The 19,017-nt window shown below is 44.2% G+C and overlaps 1 protein-coding gene and 1 non-coding gene across 7 annotated transcripts in view; one reads left to right on the top strand and one right to left on the bottom strand.

Annotated features, from left to right (window-relative positions):
* The window catches only part of CALN1 (calneuron 1), a 528,997-nt gene that overhangs the window by 470,072 nt on the left and 39,908 nt on the right, over nt 1-19,017 (top strand). The gene's annotated exons all lie outside the window — the stretch shown is intronic.
* TRNAN-GUU (transfer RNA asparagine (anticodon GUU)) lies at nt 8,710-8,785 on the bottom strand. Its single transcript has one exon. It is a non-coding gene; the product is annotated as a tRNA-Asn (tRNA).

The raw sequence follows: 19,017 nt of genomic DNA, 5'->3' as shown, positions 1-19,017 counted from the left end.
GAGGGGGGTATAGGAAATAAGTGAGACTATGCAACTAACACCACAGTCCAGATCCCACCACAGGACTTCCCTGGGGGGGGCTTCTGCCAGAGTCCCTGGACTCAAAGTGTCACTAGGTACCACGACATTACCCTCCAGTGTCAGACCGAACCTCCGGGGCGACTCTTCTGCAGTCACATCTCTATATTAAAAGTCTGGGGTGATACATCTGATAGTCCAAACCTGAGTCACATGCCCTAATCCCAGTTGCACGGGAGGCTGGCAGTGTTCATGGTATTGGAGGATTTTCAAGAGAAGTAGGCGATACTTCCCACGGCTCATAGGACGGAGGATTCTCCAAAGGCAGGCAGGAAGTTTAGGAGTTGTAATGGTCAGGATTCTCCAGAGAACAAGAACCAGTGGGAGGCATATATCTTATGGTATAAAAGATCTCTTCATATATGAGCGCTCCAATAAACACATTGGAGCATGTGTTTATTTCTAACTGGCCATGACATGCATTGATGCATGCAGTCTTAGATCACTTTCTTCTTTACTAGCACACAGTTTGAGTTTAAACTGTACCCACATGTGACAGGAGGAATGCTTTGAATCACTTTTGGCCATCAGCTGTTCATCACGTGGGACCTCAGAACAAAACCCAGCCTTTTGCCTGACCAGGCGGTGGTGCAGCAGATAGAGCATCGGACTGGGATGTGGAGGACCCAGGTTCGAGACCTCGAGGTCGCCAGCTTGAGTGCGGGCTCATCTGATTTGAGAAAGGTTCACCAGCTTGAGCCCAAGGTCGCTGACTCGAGCAAGGGGTCACTCAGTCCACTGTAGCCCCCCGGTCAAGGCATATATGAGAAATCAATCAATGAACAACTAAGGAACCGCAATGAAGAATTGATGTTTCTCATCTCTCTCCCTTCCTGTCTGTCTGTCCCTATCTGTCCCTCTTTCTGTCTCTGCCACAAAAAAACAAACAAACAAAAAACCCAGCCTTTCACAGTACATAACTTTTGTCGTAACAGCTTTAGCATTGTTTTGAATCAGAGTATAATGTTGAGATGTATGAAAGAATTCTGGGGTTTTGTGCTATTCATCTTTAAGAGAAGCCATAGTTTTTTTTTTAATTTTTTTCTTTGCTTAATTGAATTATGTTTAGCTTCACATTAGTTTCTCTTGAAAAATAAGCCTGAAGCTTATGACAGATATTACTCTCTGAGTGATAGACATTTGCAATGAGTAAATCAGCCATGGAGCTTCTCCAAGTTTGAAATTTTCTGTGATGTTTTGAAAGAGACTTGGCAATTTCTACTGCATTTAATTGCATTGTCTAGCATGGATCTGCCAACCTGCACTGTTTAAAGTAACTATTTTTATTGCTCTGTCATAGTATATTCCTTTACTTTTTAATTGTGAAAATATTTTAGATAGGAAAAAAGAATAGGGATTTTGCAACAAACACCAAAGTAGCCACTATGCAAAAATAACAAACATCACCCACTTTCTATAATTACTGCTTCTGACTTTTTCTTTCTTCTTAAAATAAATAACATTATTGATCTAGTTGATATTCCTTTCCCATGGTTTATCAGTCCCTCTCCCCTCCATGTCTCTGCAGAAAAAAAACCACTGTCATGAGTTTGGGGTGTTATCTTTCAGCCCAGGTTTCATGGAAATCTTTTTTAAGCAAAAATCAAGAATCCAATTTAGCTTAAAATTCTACCATCTGCCTGGCCCCTACCTCGTACTCTATACACATGAGCAAATCAATTTAGGGGTGATTCATGCACCCAAAAGGCCAGAACTATAAAGAGTCTGAAAGAAAATAGGAAAATATATTTACAACCTGGAGACAGGCAAAGGTTTTCTCAACAGAACACAAAAAAATCACTAACCATGAAAAAAATTGATACATTGAATTTCATCAAAATTTAAAATTTTGCTCTTTAACAAGAACCACTAAGGATATAAAAAGCCGAGTCACGGATTAGGAAAAAATATTTTCAATACATATATCTGAGAAAAGTCTAGTCTCTTTCTCTCTTTCTCTCTCTCTCTCTCTCTTTCTCTCTCTCTATATATACACACACACATACACACACACATATATATGTATATGTATGTATATTTCCTATAACTCAAAAAATAAAAAGACAAGCAACCTAATGAAGAATATACACAGTATTTGGCTGCTTCACAAAAGAAAATATACAAGTGGCCAATAAGCACAATAAATGTAAAGATTCACAACATAGTTTGTCTCAGAGAAAACAGCCACAAGTTAATCACTTCTTGCCCACAAAGAAGACTAAACGACATTACCGAATGATGGCAAGGATGTGAAGAAAACAAGGTTCTCATACCACTAGTAGCAATGTAGAGTGGTACAACCACTTTGGAAAACTGGCCATTTCTTATCAAGTTAAATGTACACTTCCTCTCAAACCCAAGCATTCCTCTCCCAGGTATTTTCCCAAGAGAAGTGAAAACATAAGACAGATGAAATGACGTGTACAAGATTGCTCATAACACCCTTAACCATCATCGCCACAAACTAGAAGCAACCACGCGATGTTCATTAACAATAGAATGGATAAATAAGCTTGTTGCAAATGCATACAATTAAACACTGTTCAACCATAAAATGAAATGAACCAGTCAAGCACTATCCACATTAGTGACTGTCACAACCACTGTGCCTGCCCCTTAGGATTCCACATGTATGAAGAACCTTGTATACACCCTCGTCTTCTATGCCTACAATTTCTGCCCTCTGTCCCTGGCGTTCTGCAAAGTCATCGCAGCCATGGCTTACAGTCATGAGGCTTGCGCAGGACCACTCAGGAAGAAAGCCATCTCCACATCCTCCTTAATCTCTGGGTTCCCGCTGGTACTTAAGACTCAACCCTAAAGCACCCTTACTCTTTTGCCAGTTCAGAGACACTTCTGTGTTCATTTGTTCACTTCTGTGCATCAGGTACAGAGTTGATGTCATTATATTCCTCAGTGTATGACACGCACCATTTAGATTCACACTAAGGCCTCTTATTCATTTATTCCCTATTCTCCTTACTCCCCACCTTCTCTACCACCTCCATACCGTTTTATTGTGCATCTGTTGGGGAAAAGATGGTACTCTTGTGTTAAGTGTATGTGCTTTTAATGAACATAATGGAATCGTGGGGATTTTTTTCATTCATTTATTGAACCCTCACTATATATGCCAGGCACTACTCTAAGCTCAGAATACTGCAGTTGACAAAATTGACAAAATATATTTTATTCTGTGCCTTCAATCCATGCTTTTAAGAACCAGTCCTGCTGTTGTGTGTGCGTCTCCCTCACCACCACTACCTGCCCACCAACACTGGGACTCTCTGGGCCTAGCCGCTCACTACCGTCACTGTGGTATGGAAGCTTCCAGAAACTTTTCTACGCACAATCCCAGAAAGGACTATTTGATGAGCATTTTCCCCCATAAATTTCATTGTATTTACGTAGCATTCTTGATTTTTACTTTACTTTATAATTGGTCAGTATATTGAAAAATCATATCTTTCAAATTATGGCATGGATTCCATGTTAAGGATGTATTTTATTTAGTCAATTTGCTGTTGGTGGGCACTTGGTTGCCATGCTTTCTCCTTGTACACAAATTCTGCAGGGAGCATGCCCATTCTTGCCTCCAGGTGCACACACACAAGGGTTTCTGGAGGGGAGACACAGGGAAGTGAAACTGCTACGTTGTAGGACAGGCACATGTACATGTTCAGCTTTAATGGAGATTGTCAAATCGCCTTTCAAAGTTGCTCTACCAAAGCAGAAGAACTTTTCTCACCATATTCTCTCCTACTCTTATTGTCACACTTGAAACTAACCTCACTTCTGGGATGCTTAAGTTTATGGGTCAACTTGACTGAGCCATCAGGTATCCAGATATTCAGTCTAACATTATTCTGTGTGTCTACAAATGTGCTTTGGATGAGATTCACATTTGAATCAAGAGACTGAGTAAAGCAGATTGCTCTCTCTAACATGGTGGGCTTTGTTCAATCAGTGGAAGGCCTGTAGAGAACAAAATGGCTAAGTAAGAGTGAATTCCTCCTGCCTGACTGTCTTCTAAGTGGGGCATTGGTTTTATTTTTTCTTCCTTTGGACATGAACTGAGCATTGGCTCTTCCTGGGTTTTGAACCTGTGTATCTTTGGACTGGAGCTACCCCATCAGTTCTCCTGGTTCTCGGGCTTTTAGACTTAGACTGGCATCCTTGCCTCCCCTGGATCACCAGTTTGCCCACTCACCCTGCAGGTCTCAGGTCTTCTTAGCCTCCGTGATGTCCTATTGGTTTAGGTTCTCTGGAGAACCCTCACTAATGCAACTTGCCAAGGAGCAGTGGTTGGTGGCTGTCCTGCTCAGGAGACCATTGGAAGTCCTTTTGTCTTCCTAAGGGTTAGTGTTGTTACTTTGATATCCATGGACAGAGCCTTGTTCTGATCATAACCTCAGCCTGGCATCTCCCAAGGGTCATCTAATCTTTGTAAAATAAGATGATCAGAATCACAAAAAATTATACCATTTTAGGGGGTTTCAGTTTCTCTACCTTTGACATAAATATATGCCAAATTAGAAGTGTATCTTACCTTACAGACAATTCTTTGTGAGTGTATCCTGAATACATCAGTCAGTGCTGGAGAGCCAGCCCTCCTCATGTGTGGTGTTTGTCAAAGTGGTCAGAAGCAGACGGCATGCAGGAAGAGACAGGAGGAGAATGCCAATCTTAACCCAGAAGGAAATCCCAGGGCAGCACCAGAAGTAATGTGTCACCCAGGTCCTGGGTGCTGGGTCCCACCTCCAGAGTCCCTGGGCAGAGCCAAGAATATCCCTCTCTAATAAGTTCTTCAGTGATGCTGATAAACCTTTTCATTAGCTATCAGGATTGGAGGGAAAGTGCTAGAATCAGAAGATCATAAAGCAGCAAGTCAGGAGCCTTGTAAGAAGATCAGTCAGCAGAGGGTAAGGTCAAGGAAGGACCAGGATTTGGGCATGGACAATTCCATGATATCAAGAGCTTGTTTACATTGGACACCAGCCTCTAAAAGTGGAGATGGGGTGGGTTATTTACACACATGGGTCCCAACCACACTTAAAGAAAAACATAAGTGTGAGGCCTCTTCCTTAGCCCCTTCCTTCTGGTAAGTTGAGTGCATGCCAGATTGGAAAGAACAAGATATTGTGTCAATATAGATGTCCAGTATAAAATGCTGAATTGACACTGTTTTTTGGACTTAGCTTGTCTTATCAGGAGGCAGAAGTTATGGGAAGCTGAATTAATAAGACACATTACAGAGCTCAGATAGGGGAGGATGTTGTCTCCTGTTAATGATGTGTGGTTAAGGCAGAATTTTCTGTAGGATGCTATTTCTTCTTTGCTTCAGACATAATTTAGGGGCAATGAGTGCATGTCACAGGCACATCTTATTTCACCCAGGTTTCCTTCTTCTTCTCTCCTCCTGCCCTCCGGTCAAGCGTTGTCATTCCCTCTGTCACTCCAGTCCACTTAATACTCATCTCTTTCCATCATCTTAAAAAAAACTTGCATTAGCATTTTTGATATATTGCCTACAAATTCTGGAGTCTGATTCATCAAAGTGATGGAAAAAAAAAGATATTTAGGGAATGTGTCCCAATTTCAATGACTAAATTATTTTCCCGTTTGTTATTTAGCTGCTTATGGCTGGCTATTCTAATGCTTGATGTCAGATTTATACTCGAGAAGCTGGCTAGCCATAAGCCAGCTTTTCCCAGGGTGAGTGGGGCCCAAACTGGGAACCTTAGCTATGTCTCACAGTCACACATGTCTGAGTCATCAGGTAAAACCGAATCTGAAGAAATTGGGCCTCGCTTGAAGCTACTTCCATGGGAAGGGCACATTTCAGCTACCGTGACGACAGTGGCACGTGACAGGAAAGGAAGTAAATCCCCTCATAAAAGGACTCCATCCCTATCCTGTTCAGATAGCTCAGTTGGTTAAAGCATCAACCAAAAGCTCAGTTGCCAGTTCAATCCCCGGTCAGAGCACATACAGGAACATGCCAGTGTTTCTGTCTGTTGGTCTTTCTCTCTCTCTCCCCCTTCCTCTCTTTCTAAAATCAACACAATAAACATTAAAAAAGAAAAAGACTCCATCCCAGGTATGAGGCCTAAAAACTTCCCCAGGAAAATCAGCCCTCTTTGTTCATAGAAAGAAAAGACATCACAATGTGCTCCTTGTGCAGATGTGGCGTAACCACCCCCTCCCTTCAGGGCCCATATCTACAAATGCCAGGATGCCCAGTGCAGCCGTCGAACACAAAGCTGCTGAGATCAGTCCTGAGGAGCCTGCATTGTAGCGTCTTGTCTGCTACCCTGACCCTCCTTCCCTTCCCTGAAATGCCAGTCCAGTCAGGTGCACCCTACCGGACCACTCAGGCTATCGGGGGTTCAGCCCTCAGTCAGTGCACGAGAAGAAGGGGAGGCTGGGGACGGAAATGAACATCGATCAAGGCCTGCTGGTGGAAGGCACTAAGCCAGGCATTTAACAACCTCACGTCACAGAGTTATTAGTTAGCTGCCTCTTAGCCCCACTTTACAAATGAGAGACCCAGAGCTTAGCTTCACCATAAGGAGCTTAGCTCTCTTTTATAAATATAAATAATGTAGTACTTTATACAGCTGGTCCTCAAATAACATTGTTTTGTTATAACATTGAGATGCTGTAGGAACTTCACCCTTACTTATGTCCATTAACCTCTGGTAAAATGGGTTTGGTTATACATCATTTTGCATAAAGTCCCAGACGCTATCCACAATGTGAAGTGAGGGCTAACTATATCAGTTATTGCGTATTAGTGCCAGGCAGTGTCTACTTAATTCTCATAACAATCTGACAGCACTGTTGTTGTTATCTCCGTTTTACAGCTGGGAACACTGAGGAACAGGGAGCTTAAGTAACTTGCCCTAAGTCACAGGGTGAGTCAAAGGAGTGCTAAGATTTGAATCCAGGAATTCTGGCTCAAGAGTCAGCACTCTCAACCACTTTATAATACCAGAGTGTTTCTAGTTGCAAAACTGTACTGATAATTGGAATGAATGTTCACTAAATAGTAAGTGATGGAGATGAAGTTTGTCTCATTTATGTCTTAACTACTCCATCAAATAAGAGCCAGAGAAAGTGTGCAGGAAGTGGTCTCCTGAGAAGTGGGCTTTATACAGATGGATAACACAGTTTAGGTCTCCTCATTGGGCAGACCTGTCATCAGGTTATAGTTAACATTGATTATCAGTCTCCTCAATTCTCTCGGAATCTTTTTTTTTTTTTTTTGTATTTTTCTGAAGCTGGAAACGGGGAGAGACAGTCAGACAGACTCCCACATGCGCCCGACCGGGACCCACCCAGCATGCCCACCAGGGGTGAAGCTCTGCCCACCAGGGGGCGATGCTCTGCCCCTCCGGGGCGTCGCTCTGCCACGACCAGAGCCACTCTAGCGCCTGGGGCAGAGGCCAAGGAGCCATCCCCAGCTCCTGGGCCATCTTTGCTCCAATGGAGCCTTTGCTGCGGGAGGGGAAGAGAAAGAGAGGAAGGAGGGGGTTGGGGGTGGAGAAGCAAATGGGCGCTTCTCCTGTGTGCCCTGGCCAGGAATCGAACCCGGGTCCCCCGCACGCCAGGCCGACGCTCTACCGCTGAGCCAACCGGCCAGGGCCTCTCTCGGAATCTTTATAGGAATCAGTTAACAAGGACTCTTTGGATTTAGAGATGCCAGATTCCCTAGTGACCTTCAACAGTAAGATAGTTCTTGGCCTACCCAGAAGAACCTTATCCCACAATCAGCTTGAGATTTTCCTTCTTGTTTCCCCACGTTTTTCTGGAACTAGACCTGTTATCACCACTCATTGACAAAAACAGAAGAAAGCAAAAAGTCCCAGGGATAGGGATTGAGAGGTTTATGTTTTACACCCCGATCATGGCTGGGACACCAGAAAGCCCACCTGATCCTGCTCAAGTATAGTAAATAGCAACCGGGGAGGGACTCATCCCACTCTATTTTTTGTCCTCTTATGGAAGGATGACAGATTGTGTACTTGATGGAAATCGCATTTGATTGCCAGTAAAGAAGACTAACTACAATGACATAAACACAAAGGGAGATTTTTCTCACCTAAGGGCCAGTTTTTGCTGTTGGCTCAATAGTTCAAGATTGTCAGGGCTGAGGTCTCAGAAATGTGATTGCTCTTTCCTTTGTTGTCTCAGGATGGCTGCTGCGGTGCCAGCCATCAGGGCTCAGCAGAAAGAGGAAGGAGGGAAGAAAAAGGATGCCAGATAACTGAGTAATCTCCTGTTCAGGAGCTTCCCCCAAACTCTGCCCACCCCTTTTTTTTTTTTTTTTTTCTGAAGCTGGAAACGGGGAGAGACAGTCAGACAGACTCCCGCATGCGCCCGACTGGGATCCACCCGGCACACCCACCAGGGGCGACGCTCTGCCCACCAGGGGGCTATGCTCTGCCCCTCTGGGGCGTCGCTCTGCCGCGACCAGAGCCACTCTAGCGCCTGGGGCAGAGGCCAAGGAGCCATCCCCAGCACCCAGGCCATCTTTGCTCCAATGGAGCCTTGGCTGTGGGAGGGGAAGAGAGAGACAGAGAGGAAGGAGGGGGGGGGGTGGAGAAGCAAATGGGTGCTTCTCCTATGTGCCCTGGCCGGGAATCGAACCTGGGTCCCCCGCACAACAGGCCAACGCTCTACCGCTGAGCCAACCGGCCAGGGCCTGCCCACCACTTTTGCATGTATCTAAAGGGAGCCTGGGAACCTAGCCCCCCCAATGAGGTAGGACAAAGGGAAAGACAAATATTGGTTAGGCAACAAGTAATTCCTGCTGCAAATTCCTGTTGGCCCAGGGCTAGGGGGTCATCACCTCCAGCATCTTAGTACTCTAGGCCTCTGCTGCCCACTAGAAAAGCTCTGGGAACGATGGGCTACTTTAGCATCCGCACTGGTTTGGACCAACATTCTAGGACTTGGAGAGCCCTGTACAGTTCAAACTGTGAAAGGCTAAGATGAAGCAATCTGTTTTTCTAAAACTCATTTTTAAATGCAGAAAGGACCCAATTTATTTACTCTTACTCGTGATTGGCGCATTGTGTGACTAGTTGCCACTTTCTGTATGTGTTAAGGATGGTGGTCCAGTGTATCTATGAGCTGTCCCAATTTTTAAGAGATCTCTAGGAATCATAGAAAAGCAATATTTAAAGAGGGGAAGGTGACTGTCTCCTTGTTAATCAAGGGTAAGGGAAAATAAGAATAATATGTAGAAATCATGGTGGATCTGATTACTATAAAATATGTTTTTTACCCACATTTCTTACTTTGAGGATGTCCAGTACCTATACCCACATCTCTATCTTTACTAGTCAAATCTTAGCAAAAAACAAACAAACAAACAACAAATTTAAAAATAACCTCTTAACACCCTATAATTCTACGTAGTCAGGATTATCCTTTGTTGATTTTCTAAGAAACATTGCAAAGCAGATAAAATCTAAATATGCTATTATTAGGATAAAGTACAGTACTATATTACATTCTGATGCGGTCATGTTACAATGGAAATGCAGTTCCAAGGAGGCATAACATCAAAGTTGGCAGTGCCCGGGGAGCAGGGAAGGTCCTGTAGGCTTTGGGGGGTAATTACTTACAGAAGTACTCATAGTTATAGGGTTCAAAGCCCGGAAAGCTCCAAGAGGCCTATTATCTACTTTTCCCTGATACTTTTAAGTGTATCAGGGTGATATGAAAGCCCTCCACAACAAGCACAGCTTGCAGGCATCGTCCAGGCTGCAAATGGAAGCAGAGAAGCTAATGTACCGGTGCATTTCTCTGGCTGGCTTCCAGGCTGCACTGAGGTTTACTTAATTTAGAATTGACTGTAAACTTGGGTCACCAACCATGCTGCCAGCAGCCCGGGAAGAAATCAGCGGAGCCGCAGGGGCAAAATACCAAGCGCTGTGACTCATCCCTGGATTTTCTGAAACAAGTGTGGAGTCCCTTGAGGATGGATTCTGAGTCTCTGAGAACCCACACAAAATGGCAGCTGTCAACATCAGAGCAGAAACTTGGAAGGGACACCCTGCAAATCAGAGTGGGCTCATAGGACAGCGCAAGGCCCCCACTTGTGTACTCCTTGGGAGGCGGGGGTGGAAGGGGGGCACAAGCAGCCCCAGTGAGGCAGCCTGGCATTTCTTTCTTGACTCATCCAAGTTCCCGTGCTCAAGCTGTGAGTCTGCAAATGTCACAGTCGATGAATCCTGCCCTTCTGAACAGACACGTGACTTGATACACCCAACCTACACCCAGTCTCTCTATGTAAGGGACGAGCCATGCCTCTTTCCCACCGGCCACAGCCAGAGCCTGGAACCTTGGACCAGAGCGTGTTCATCTCATTGGAACTGGCCCTCGGCTGGCCCATTCAGTCTCTGTTGGCATGAACTGAACGGCCATGGAGGGTCCCTTCCTGCCATGGGCATGGAGAAGGAGAAAAGGCTGAGGGTCTTGGAGTCCCAAGGGTGGGGCTTAGAGAGGAGCCACCTTCCCCATTGTCTTATCCTTCACTTCTTCTCTAGGATTCCATACAACCCCCCACCCTACCCCAGTCTTTCCAGAATAGCCCTGTTTCTTGTAACTCAGTTTGGATGGATTTCAGGTTTTGCAAATTTCTATATTAAAATATTGAAGAATCCTTAGATTATTATTTTGTGACAGATGCCTCCCTGATTTTTTATTTTAATAAGAGCATTCTTTCAGAGGGGGAGGAACGATTACTATAATAAATACCTAAAATACATACACATGCACAAAGGCTCACCCTCAGAAAATATAGAAAGGAAATAAATATCCTAAATGTGATTTCTCCCCAAAATGCTGCCATATAATTTAATGGTTAAACTATGCCGGTCAAAGCTATCACTTAGTGTTTTCTCTGTCTCCGGCACAATAATAAACATTTTACAAATGCTGGCTTATTTCATCCTCAACCATCCTATTAGTAGTAGTATCCCCATTTTGCAGATGAAGACACTGAGGCTCAGTCCTGAAAGGTTTAATAAATGCCGCCAGAAGACCCAAGGATCAAATCACAGATTTCTCTTACTTGAATGTCTCCATTCTTCACCAGTATACAAGCACAGTCTGGACAATTTTCTCTACACACGTGGCTCTGCAGGATACTAATAGCTATTAGTTCTATTAGATTGCTGTTGCTGCAAGTAGCAAAAACACCAACTCAAACTGGCTTAAAGGGTAAGGAAATCTCTCAGAAAACAGAGGGGCAGAATTGGACAAGCGTCAGGGTTAGTTGAGTCAGGGGCTTTTCCCCTCTTCCTCCTTATTAGTGTTCACGTCTGTGCCAATTATATTCTCCATATCATTGGCATTATGGCCGTAGCACTATAAGTTCTTCTGTGGTATGACCTTGCCAATCCTCCTGTAGACAGGTGGGTCTACCTTCCCACCCCTTGAATCTGGATGGGCGTGTGATTTGTTTTCATCAATAGAAGGCAGCAGAAGTGGTGCTGCGTGGGTCTGGGGCTGGGTCAGGAAGAGCCCTGCAGCATCTGCCTTATACACTGGAACACTCAGACTTGGAGTTTCCATATAAGAGATCCCACCCCCCTGAGGCCACCATCCCATAGGGAGGCAGCCGCAGGAAGAGGCCACGAGGGGCTCTATCATTGGCAATTCCAGTGTCAATCTTCCTAGCCCTGGAGCCCGACGTGTGAGTGAACGAGTCTTCAGATACTCAACCACAGTTGTCAAGTCACACCCAGCTTTTGAGGTTTTCCAAATGAGGCCTCAGACATTATGAAGCATAGACAGACTGTGATAACCAGAACAATGTCATTTTCCTGCTGGTAAGAAGGTGACTGTAGCTGTTTCAGACATCACATCTCTAGACATGACAATACCCAGAGCTTAAAGAGGGGCCATCTCTTTCTGTGGCTCTCTCCCTCTCTCTCAAAAAAGACAGAATGCTTTGCAAGAACCCTCAGCAGGCATCATAACATGTCTCTGGTCATAAATGGGTCACATGCCCACCTGGCACATTAGAAGACAACCTCAATGTTTGCTACAATATGACCCAAGAAAAGGTTTCCCTGCTTAATTATTAGCAAAACTTGCCTAAAACTGTTAAACTAATCTCTTTGACTATAAGACTGCTCAGTAACATTTTTACTAATTATAATTTTCATCTTCTGTGGGGAAGTCATAAGCCATATTTTTCATTCATATTTACCGTAATATTTTTTTTATTTGCTTTTATTTTATGGTTTTCTTGAAGAGCACTTCGCTCCCTGAAACTACTAGGTTGGGGCAAAAACAGGTTTACAGTTGTGAGTATGTGTATTGTTATTTATTAATTATTGTCCGTACAAACACCTGTAAACCTGCTTTTTGCCCCACCCTGTTTATTTCCTAGAGAACAAAATTTGGAAGAGACAATACAGTCTCTAAAGGCATTTCCATTAAAATCAGAAATACATTAACTATGTCTGTTACCACAACTGTCATTTAACATTCATCTAGCAACCAGTGCGATTAAATAAGAACTTTGCCACCGTTTAAATAATTAGTACTTTTTCCTCCCTCCTTCTTATTCCCCCAGCTCCTACTCTTTGATCTTTGTTTTCGCAGTATGGGATGTAGATTCGACTTATTATGGTGGTTTTTCATCTTATGTCTTCCATTTGAAGAAGGAGCCACCCGAGTTGCATTTTGTTCTGTAGTCATGTTTACAACAATTATCTTAAATTCTAGACTGGTGTGGTTTCAGTTCTCAGCAACAGTTCTTCTATGCCATGTGTTCTCCATTCTTGAACTCTTTATTTTGACTCATCCCTCAGTGGGCTGGTGTGCATTTTAAATAACACACTTGGGAAAGCTGGAGGATTTTATGCTTTCTGAGCTCTTGCAGAGCTGGTTTATGTTCTGCTGCCTTTGTAAATGAATCATACCCCCGCCAGGTGTCAAAGTCTTGAGTAAAAAGCCCTTTCCCCTAAACACTCAGTGATGTCTCTCCATTGGAGTTTGACGTTGTGCAGGTCATGTCCGAGAATAACTGGTTTTCTTACCGTGCAGTTAACCTACTCTTTCTACCAAGGAGTTTGAAGAAGTATTTCTTTATTTTTGCATTTCAAACACATCATCACGATATGTCCAATTGTTGACATCTTTCAAATGATGTTGACAATAAGCCCTAAAAATCTAGACAAATAAATTTTCAGAAAGTTTTTTAAAAATGTATTTTGTTATTATTGCTTCTGTCCTACTGCTTCTTGGCTCTTCAGAAATAGTGATTTTGCATATATCTCTGTTCTGTGCTCTTCATTTTATCATCTCTTATATGTTTTTCATCCCAGAATCCTCCCTTCTGCATGGCAGAGCTAATAATATTTATTTTATTTATTTTGCTATCTGAATCACTCAGTCCCTTCTCTACTATAAATTTTGTTCTTTATGACTTCTTTGTCACTTACACTGTGGCATGATTAGATTTTTAAAACATTACTTCTTATATATGAGCTAGTTTTCTTCTAATCAACAGATATGTGTGTATATGAAAAGATAGGGAACAGAAAGCAATTGCTGTGTTAAGTTCACTTTTATTTGTTATAAATATTTTTCAGAATGATATTTTCTTCAGCCTCCAAAGTGCATGCATGGTTCTCCTGCAGTTTTTATGCCTTGAATCCTTTCCACATGTTGCAAACTCTTTTTGATGTTCATTTCCTCCAGCACACCCATCTTTCTCATAAAGAAAGATAAATAATGGAATAGAATTTGCCATAAACGAGAAGAAGTGTCAGTGAGCTGGCAACATTCCTGGAGTGTGGAGAGAGCCAGGCACATGGGCAAGTCTGTTAAGGGAAGTTTATCTCTGCGGGGGTTGCATCTCTGTGAAGGTAAGGCCAGTGAGCCTGGGGTCAGCTTCACTTCCCTTGTTTTCTGTTTATCCTGACCTCCACTGCAGGGCTATGTCCAGCTGTGTGGCTGCCTTTTTCTTCATGTGCTGCTTTCTGCATCCATCATGTGGTTATTCTTACCCTTGGAAACTCCAAGCCTACCAATCAATCAATGTTGCGCCGCAATGCTGCACAGCAGATCACGTCAAAGCTCAGCGACCTATAACAAGAAGCACTTATACTGATGTTCATGGATCTGGGAGCCTGCTGAGTGAGGCTCCACTGTTCTATCCTGAGGCTCAGCTGGGGAGCTCTGCTTCTAGAGCAGGCTGGGTTTGGGTTGGCCCTACATGTGTTCATTCAGAGCCAAGCAACAGAAACTTGGGGAAAGTTTTTCTCATTGAGACATCTTTGGTATAAGGAGGCATGCCCAACTACCTCTGCTCAAGCCACACCCATGTATATTTTATTGCCCCAAAGCAAGTCATATGGCCAAGTCCAACACCAATGGGACAGGCCCATATTCCAGTCACAGTAGAAGTTAGGGGAGTAAAGATTTGCTTTGCAATAATTCAAATTGTAACACCCAGTTCTTATCCGATGTGATGATCCACAGTGACAAAAGAACTCCAAACGGAATGTCCTGGGTCGATCCCATTGCTGCTCTGACGCCTTCACATCGCCACATTGGCACTTTTCTCCCAGAATCCTTCACCTTAACTCCCTAACTTCCTCAACTTGATAGCAGCCTGCCTTTTTTTTTTTTTTTTTTAACTGATAGCCATAGGCTACACAGTCTTTTTCTTAATATAATTTTTATTTTTAGAGAGAGGGGAAGGGAGAAAGAATATAGAGAGAAAAACACCAATTTGTTGTTTCACTTATTCATGTCATCGTTGGTTGATCTCCCATGTGCCCTGACTGGGGATTGAACCCACAACCTCCGCATGTCAGGACGACGCTCTAATCAACTGAGACAATTGGCCAGGGCCCAGTCTGCCTTTTTAAGTGCTTATATGGAGCTGGTGATTTTATGGCCTCACTTATCTTGTTTTTATAAAATGTTTGTTTTTCTTTAGCTAATGAAATTTCACAGGCAACAAATAAAAAGATGAGGCTAGGATATATAATTGAAATTTAAAAAATTTATCATTACACTGTTTGGCTCTGTGCTCAATTTGTGATCTGAGAGGCAATGCCTCCTGCCATGCATATGATCTGTTTATTCAGAGGGAGAGGCTATGGCTTAACCACAGCCTGAGTTTCTTTCTGGTTGCTAAATGGGAAATTTCTACTACTTACTCATGTGCCATGTTTGCGATCTGGTTACTAATGCAGAGAATTGTGATTCCTGGCCACATGCCTTCTTGGTGATTTGGTGAGGCAACAGAAGCACGTGTGACTTACCCATGTGCCATATTGGTGAGCCGGTTACTAAACAGAGGACCATACAGCACAACCACATGTTGTATTTGTGACCTGTTACTGAAACAGAAGGCCAGGGGCTTCACCGAGTGCCATGTTTGTGATCTAGTTACTAAAACAAAGTGCTGTATATCCCCACACACCCTATCTGGGTTGCAATTACTAAAACAAAGGGCATATGGCTTAACACAGTCTACATCTGTGATCTGGTTCATGAACAGAAGGCCATGGCCTAGCCTTGGACTCCTGTCTGGTTTCCTGGAGAAAGAAGGCGATCTCTGAACGGTGTGGGGTTTGCTCTGGGAACCAAAACTGGGCCAAGGGCATTCCAACTAATTTGGGGCTTTAAAAGATAACCACCTTAATTTCACTTCTCATAAGAAAGTATCTTAGTTTTCTTAATTTTTAACTTCAATGGTAATATTCCTATAGCATGGAGGGACACACTGCCCTAAGTTACCTTTCTTTTCCGTCACTTCCGTGTACTCATTTCTTTTTCATTCTCCATTCCACTGACCCATTTGATTTAGGTCTTCTTCTTTTTTTTTTTTCATTTTTCCGAAGCTAGAAACGGGGAGGCAGTCAGACAGACTCCCGCATGCGCCCGACTGGGATCCACCCGGCATGCCCACCAGGGGGCGATGTTCTGCCCCTCTGGGGCATCACTCTGTTGCATCCAGAGCCATTCTAGCGCCTGAGGCAGAGGCCACAGAGCCATCCCCAGTGCCCGGGCCATCTTTGCTCCAATGGAGCCTTGGCTGCGGGAGGGGAAGATAGAGACAGAGAGGAAGGAGAGGGGGAGGGGTGGAGAAGCAGATGGGCGCCTCTCCTGTGTGCCCTGACCGGGAATCGAACCCAGGACTCCTGCACGCCAGGCCAACGCTCAACTGCTGAGCCAACCGGCCAGGGCCTTTTTTTTTTTATTACTATTAAGTGAGAGTAAGGTAGATACAGAGACAGACTCCGCATGTGCCTTGACTGTGATCCACCCCGGCAACCCCCCGTCTGGTGTTGATGCTCTGCCCATCTGGGGCCACTGCTCCATTGCTCGGCAATGAGCTTTTTTAGCACCTGAGTCAAAGCCATGGAGCCATCCTCAGTGCTCAGGGCCAACTTGCTCAAACTGAGTCATGGCTGCAGGAGAAGAGAGAGAGAAGGGGGGGGGGTGAAGAAGCAGATAGTAGCTTCTCCTGTGTGTCCTGGACCAGGAATCGAACCCAAGACCAGGCCAATGCTCTATCGCTGAGCCAGCTGGCCAGGGCCTGATTTTGATCTTCTGATTCTTTATTTTCTATTGGGTCACTTTTTCTTTTCTTTTCTTTTTTTAGCCAGTTTAGAGCCAATATTTTCCATTCTGTAAGTCTCATCATTGAGGCTAGATTGTATTCATTTTCTCTTCTTTCATTCACATTTATATGTGACTATGGCCCATTTCATTGAATATTTCCATTTGCCATATGTTTCTCTTTGTGAATTTCATGGTGATTTTCCTCAATGCATTTGCTATTTTGCTCACTTCTCGAGACAATTATGCACTCATTCTTTATTGAATAAACATTGATCTAGGGCTAACTTTTTCTGGGTATGGTGGAGTTAAAACTGCCAACAGGACAAATTTCTATCCTCAAGGATCTTATGGTCTAATGCAGTGTTTTTTAGCCGCAGATTCTGTGGACTGGTACTGGTCCACCAGAAATTTCGTTCCAGTCTGAGAACGAGTTAACCACTCCGATGTTTGTTGTATGAAGATTATAGACCTTAGTCGAATATAGATCTTAGTTGAAGTCACTTATGCTCAGGATGCTTTCTGATTTAGTGGTCCCCAAAATAATTATCCTATTTTCACTGGTCCCCACATGTAACAAGTTTGGAAACCACTGGGTCAGAGAATGGTAGACACACGGAGGGAATCAGCAAAAGCCCAGAGACGGAAGAAAACCCGACACATACAGCAGCCTCTCACGAGGTCAGGAGGGTCGGTGCCGGGAAGAGGCAGGTGTAGGGGTGAGTGAGGCTGGACAGGTGGCAAGGCCAGAGGATGAAAACACTAGGGAGGCTGTGTTGGAGAACTTGGACTCTGTGATGAAAACACTACTGTCCTTGAGGGGGGGTTTCCAGCAGGTCACCTTGGCTTCTTGGGATCATTGAAGAGCAAGTACCCATATCTAGAAAGGTCACAGTCTTCAAAGGCAGAATCAAGGTCAACCCACACTTCCTTTGTTTAGCCCAAGCAGATCTCCATTTTCTTTTTTTTTCTTTTTTTTCTTTGTTTTTTTTTGTATTTTTCTGAAGCTGGAAACGGGGAGAGACAGTCAGACAGACTCCCGCATGCGCCCGACCGGGATCCACCCGGCACGCCCACCAGGGGGCGACGCTCTGCCCACCAGGGGGCGATGTTCTGCCCCTCCTGGACGTCGCTCTGTTGCAACCAGAGCCACTCTAGCGCCTGGGGCAGAGGCCAAGGAGCCATCCCCAGCGCCCGGGCCATCTTTGCTCCAATGGAACCTCCGCTGCGGGAGGGGAAGAGAGAGACAGAGAGGAAGGGGGAGGGGTGGAGAAGCAGATGGACGCTTCTCCTGTGTGCCCTGGCCGGGAATCGAACCCGGGACTTCTGCACACCAGGCCGACACTCTACCACTGAGCCAACCAGCCAGGGCCGATCTCCATTTTCTTGCACACAGTTTCAATTTGTTGCTGTTTCACTCCTTTCCCTCCTCTCCCTCCCCTTCAGAAGTGGCTTTCTCTCTGTCTGAAGAGAGCCACGAAACTTACTCGTCTAAGGTCATGGTAGAAGGAACACTTCAGATGGAGACAAGTAATGCAATGACATCTCCTCCTCTTGCTTTGTTGGGTGCCAGATGGATGCTGTCAAGAGAATGCTGAAAGCCTAAATGACATTCTTTAAATGAGGAAAGAGCAGGTGTGTGGTAGCCATAAGGACCCTAAATCTCACTGTTCTCAGACAGAATTATACGCCGGCCAACTTCAGTCTCCAGCCTACAGCAGGGATGAGTACTATGAGCCGAAAAGCAGGGACAAAATTAGACATCACATCACTAATAAGCCCATCAAAATTGTCTTTCAATGGTATTACTTTGCATTTTTATAAAAAGACTTAACAGTTATTTTATTTGATACAAAATCTCTATGAGCTCAATGAGGCAAGTATTCTTTCTATTACTATTATCTCATTATTACTATTCTTATTGTTTTTATTATTACCTGTATCTATTAAGCAGATGAGGAAACAGATGATGAGCGATTAAGTGACCTGCCTAAGGACACTCAGCCAGTTCATGGCAGAACCTGTCCGAGCTGATAAGCCCCTTAGTCCCTGCACGCAGGACATTTCCACCAACCACCTGCGCAAAGACTCTGAGCCCTTTCCGCATTGCATGAGGATGCAGAGAACTCAGCTGATGCATCTCATTTTCAGGGACTGCTGCAGTTGCCAACTAAGGTGTGGAGAGAGAACTCTGGACTTGGAAGTTCAAGGCGTCTGTTACTTAACTCTGATACGTAACTGAATGCGTTGTGTTCTGCTTGTCATGTGTGGGCCAGGACAAAAGAAAGAGTCTGGGATGCAAAATGTATGAAGTCCAAAGAACTGTGCCTTTTT

The sequence above is a fragment of the Saccopteryx leptura genome, chromosome 4, assembly GCF_036850995.1.
Source record: "Saccopteryx leptura isolate mSacLep1 chromosome 4, mSacLep1_pri_phased_curated, whole genome shotgun sequence".
Lineage (NCBI taxonomy): Eukaryota > Metazoa > Chordata > Mammalia > Chiroptera > Emballonuridae > Saccopteryx > Saccopteryx leptura.
Note: the sequence above shows the minus strand (reverse complement) of the source record. Positions and strands in the feature narration are given on the sequence as shown.